This window comes from Xyrauchen texanus, chromosome 7, assembly GCF_025860055.1.
Source record: "Xyrauchen texanus isolate HMW12.3.18 chromosome 7, RBS_HiC_50CHRs, whole genome shotgun sequence".
Lineage (NCBI taxonomy): Eukaryota > Metazoa > Chordata > Actinopteri > Cypriniformes > Catostomidae > Xyrauchen > Xyrauchen texanus.
In genome coordinates, this window is record NC_068282.1 from 51,246,723 (window position 1) to 51,252,977 (window position 6,255).

A 6,255-nucleotide genomic window follows, 5' to 3' on the forward strand; every position below is an offset into this window, starting at 1 on the left:
TACACACACACTCACACACACACACACACACACACACACAAAACACTACACACACACACACTACACACACACACACACTACACACACACACTACACACACACACACACACACACACACACACACACTCACACACTCACACACACACACACACACACACACACACACACTCTCACACACACATACACACACACATCACGCTAGTCTGCCATTGGGAGCAACTTGGGGTTCAGTGTCTTGCTCAAGGACACTTCGGCATGGGGCCGGGAATCAAACCACCAAACCTGAGATTAGCAGCTAACCCGCTCTATCAACTGAACCACAGCCGCCCCATTATTTAGAAATGTCATATTAATATAAATATAAACAGACACTTAATTAATTGAAGTAAACGTTGCTTCATTATTTCAGTAATAAAATAGAGAACAGAGGAAACAGCAAATAAACATGTCATCTAAACGCACGGGAATGATTGACAATCTTTAATGAGATATACATTAATACTGAAGAAGAACTCTATTAAAGTTATCCAGCCGAGGACAGCGAGTGCATTTCTCTTATTATTGTCAATATTGTTGTTTGACTCATTTTAATAATAGTGCAGACAGATGTGAACCTGTGAAAGCAGCTGGACGAAGTACTTTAATATCGGTGGTTATTAAAATATTGAACTGTGTGTTTGGGAAAGATTGATGTACAGTATGTGTGTGTGTTAATAAAGCGCATGTGTGTCAGAATAACATGTGACCGTGTTAAAGACTGTCGGCTGCTGCTTGTCAAACTGTGATTGTGATGTTTCAATGTTTCAATCTGATTATGAATCGTAATATTCATATTGCTTGTAGTTGCTCTGTGACGCATGTTCCTGCCGTAAATGTGTTTGATCTGTCAGAAACGTACATGTCATTCAGTAGATCCTAATAAACACAGAAACATGTAACCTTGTGTTTGTGGGGTTATTTCTGACATGTGTGATGCTGCAGCTCAACCCGAAACTTCACACAGCTCTATAAATAAACTTAATCTAGAAACTATAAAGATTTAAACACCAAAACACCCTAATTAAAGGAATATTCCGGGTTCAACACAAGTGAATCTCAGTCGACAGTATTTGTGTCATAATGTTGATCACCACAAAAATTAATTTGGACTCGTTCCTCCTTTTCTTTAATAAAAGCACAAATGTGTGTCCAGTGAGACACTTCCAATGCAAGTCAATGGGGTTTAATCTGTAACATTAAAATACTGTTTCACAAGTATAGACACAAGACATAAACAATATGAGTGTGAACATGATTTTACTGTCATTAAATCACTCACTGACACATCCGTGTGAAGATAGAGACAATTATACCATGTTACCATGACGATTTAAACATCATTACAGCTGAAATAATACACACGATTTAACAGAAGTTAATATAAGTGCTTCATAAAGCTTCACATTTCTGCCTTTAAGACTCTAAACATTGACCCCATTATAAGTGTCTCACTGGAACACACATTTGTGCTTTATTAAAGGAGGAACGAGTCCAAATTAATTTTAGTAGTGATCAACATGATGACACAAATAGTTTTAAGGGACGGAAGTCGTTTGGAGCACCCTTATTTCAGGAGGGGTGCTCAGAGACGGGGAGGGAGTCATGTAGAAGACTGGGGGACTTAGATTCGTTTGATGGGAAATTGGGCAGATATTGGAGTTCTTGGGGGGCTCTCGGGGAGGGGCAGCGGAGAGAGAGGTGTACAGATAAATGTGTGTCATTAATATATATATTGTGTGTGTATACTCAAGTGTGACCACAGGGATGTTTGTTGAGGGTCGGGGTGGGGGTTGGGATTGGGGAGGTGTAAGAGTGGAGGTTAAATGTTGATTCTTCTCATGATCTCTGTTGAAACAGACGAGAGTTTATTCTCCTGTAATCATTAACACAATGATGTCACTAACAGTCTTTTGAGGGGAGGAAACGTTCAACTCATCTGACAGATATTTCAACATTCCACTCATAACTCACTTCTGTCTGTCATCGACCTGTCTGTCTCTCTCTCTTCACACACACACTAAACACACACACACTAAACACACACACACACATTAAACACTACAAACACACTCACTCACTCACACACACTGAACACTACACACACACACACACACTCACATTAAACACTACTCTCACTCACTAAACACTACACACACACTCACACACACTCACATTAAACACTACACACACACTCACACACACTCACATTAAACACTACACACACACTCACACACACTCACATTAAACACTACACACACACTCACACACACTCACATTAAACACTACACACACACTCACACACACTCACATTAAACACTACACACACACTCACATTAAACACTACACACACACTCACACACACTCACATTAAACACTACACACACACTCACATTAAACACTACACACACACTAAACACACACTCACACACACTCACATTAAACACTACACACACACACACACACTCACATTAAACACTACTCTCACTCACTAAACACTACACACACACTCACACACACTCACATTAAACACACACACACTAAACACACACACACTAAACACACACACTCACATTAAACACTACTCTCACTCACTAAACACTACACACACACTCACACACACTCACATTAAACACTTCACACACACTCACACACACTCACATTAAACACTACACACACACTCACACACACTCACATTAAACACTACACACACACTCACATTAAACACTACACATACACTAAACACACACTCACACACTAAACACTACACACACATTAAACACTACACACACACTCACATTAAACACTTCACACACACTCACATTAAACACTACACACACACTCACACACACTCACATTAAACACTACACACACACTCACACACACTCACATTAAACACTACACACACACTCACACACACTCACATTAAACACTACACACACACTCACACACACTCACATTAAACACTACACACACACTCACATTAAACACTACACACACACTAAACACACACTCACACACTAAACACTACACACACATTAAACACTACATACACACACTAAACACACACTCACACACACTACACACACATTAAACACTACATACACACACTAAACACACACTCACACACACTACACACACATTAAACACTACATACACACACTAAACACACACTAAACACTACACACACACACACTAATGTCTGTCTGACTAACATTATATAATTTACAGTTTTTCTCGATTGTTTACACACATTTTCTGAAAGAATGCCTCATATTCTCAGAACTCTACACACAAATCAAAACACACACACACACACACACACACAAAAAATGGGCAAAACCCCTCAATTCTCCTGCAAAATCAAACTTTACATTCAAAACAATGTTATTTCTTCTCAAAATGGTATTTTGTTTTCAAATGACAAACACAAACCATCATATGAATAGACATTTATAAGAACCAGTGTAACACTGATGTGCTCAATGGAAAACACTTCTTCTCCATTCATCATAATGACTTCAGTGTTACACTTACTACAGACAGTACATACATAAGTGTGTTGTAACATATTTGAGAATATTGTTTTTATACTCAGAACACACAAATACACAGTAACAACTATATTTGATTTTTCCCACAAAAACAATGTACACAGTGTACATCCCATTCCCAACCAACACAATGTTGCACATACACTACATACAAAACAACAGAAGAATTTACAGTTACAGTAAAAAACAAACTATGCTGCATCCTCTCTTCTGTTGCGGTCTGGCCACAGCACCTCATCCACATCACAAGCAATGTTTTCCCTGGCCAAGCAGCGGGGAAATATCGCCTAGCATGGCGATTCCAGCCATGAAAAGCATCAGCTGCTATATCTCCACATGCGTCCTCCATAGCTTGGAGAAGAGGTATACGCGTTTGTGGATTTCGGTCATACACTTTCCATCTCCAGGCAGAAAGAAATTCCTCAATAGGATTGAGGAATGGAGAATATGGAGGGAGATAAACAACTAAAAAGTGTGGGTGGGCAGTGAACCAGTTACGAACCAGAGCAGCCCTGTGGAAACTTACGTTGTCCCAAATGACAACGTACCTGAGCTGCTCTGGGCCATCTACCTGATCTGGTGGAATGAGTGTGTTGTGTAGGGTGTCCAGGAATGTGATCAGATGGGCAGTGTTGTAGGGGCCAAGGGTAGCATGGTGATGGATGACGCCGTGGTGGGTAATCGCTGCACACATTGTGATGTTCCCTCCGCGCTGGCCAGGGACTTCAACAATGGCACGCTGGCCGATGATATTCCTTCCCCTCTTTCGTCTTTTTGTGAGGTTGGACCCAACCTCATCAATGAAGATGAACTGGTGCTCCACTGCAGCCACCTCTAGCTCAAGGACTCTCTGAAACACTCATGACAATATCAGAAATAGACATGAGTGGTCACTATTGTGAAGCACAATCATTATGATTACAATATTGAAATATGTCATTGTTTTCTATTATTTTTCTTTGTATTTGCTGTAATGTTATGGCGTTGTTTTCTAGGACCATGTTTATGATTTCAGTTTCCTGTTCAGGAGACAGAACACGTTCCCGACCACCTTGTGTTAATCTTTCAGTTCTGCCAAACAAATAGTAAAATAGTGTAAATACAAAGTAGGTATACATTTCCTAAATACTTGAAACATACTTTACAGTATTTTTACAGTCCTACAGAACAGTCCACAGGCAATACTGTACTACTGTACTCATTGAGTACTGTATTGATATGCAGTACTGCAATTTTCTAGTGAGAGTAGATTTCTTACCTATTCTCATTTCGGAAAGTCCTGATGATGGATGCTACAGTGTACCTGCTCAGATTTGGCTGTACTCTTTGCCCAGCCTCCCTCATTGTTAGACCATGGTTGACCACATGATCAACCAAAGTGGCTCGGATCTCATCAGAGATTAAGGTCCTTGACCTTCCTCGTCCTCGTCCTCCTCTTCCTCTTCCTCTTCCTCTCACTCCTCTGGCTCTGCCTCTGTTTCCAATGTTGGCATCCATTGCTCCATTGAAGAGCTCACCTGTTGCCCTTTTATGCTAAAGCTCTGATTGCTAATTGTAAAACTGTGTGACGGGTGTTTGCCCTTGTGATGAGTCAGTGTGCATATTTGAATGGCAGTGTGTTCCTTGTGAAAACAAGATATTTTCTGCATGAAAATTGTGCCAAAAGCAGAGAATTGTGTGTAGTGTTTTGAAAAAAGTGTGTTTTAGAACTGCAATTTGAGTGTAAAGCAGGAATTGTGCTTGTAGTTTAGCAGAATTGGTTCAGGGGGTTGGTGAATGAGTTACATGTTGTGGTCATTGTGTCTCAAGTACCAGAATTTGTGTGTAAACAATTGAGAAAAACTGTAAATTTTAGCACAGGAATATTCTTCACTTCACGATACTTTGATCATATTAAACACCAAATAATATGATCAGAATATGAACATTTGTTTATGTTTTCTGGACTGAAAGTGACTTTGAATATGTAAAATAATCTCAAACATGAAATTCAATCCAAGCTGCTGTTACCACCTGTCAATCATCTCTGATGACATTTATCGATGGTTTTATGAAGGTCTGAAACATCGTTTTGTTCTGCATCTACGATTACAATGCAAATCCTGTTCCCTTCAGTGGAGCTGCAGTCACAGAATAAACCCGCGATCGTCATCCTGACATGAAATATTGAGTTTTATAATGTGAAAGACATGAAACAGCTGTGCAGGAATATATTCAGTATATATTCCACCATTGTGCAATCAAATATTATTCTAAAGTTTGTCGTATCACGATTGGTCCAATATTTGTGGTGTAGTTCTATATTCTTAGTAATTCATACCTCATCCATTTTTCTGGGAACTATTTTTGTTTCAGGTTTGGAATGGTCAGGTATAATTACCATTGATCTAGTCATGTTGAGTTTCTGTGAGCTGGTTTTGGCCCCTGAGGGACTCGGTCTGATCGGGCCTCTGGATTCAGGAAGTGTCAATACTTGTGATTTATACCTGCATATAAACACACTGGCCTCATGTAAATGATTGAACCCAAACATACACATACATTAGATATGAACTTCCATGAGAAGTACAGTGTGTAGAAGAACAATCATGTATGTGCACAAAAACACTTTTACAGAACACGCCGCTTCTAACCCTAAACACAGATAACAACAGAAAGAATGTTT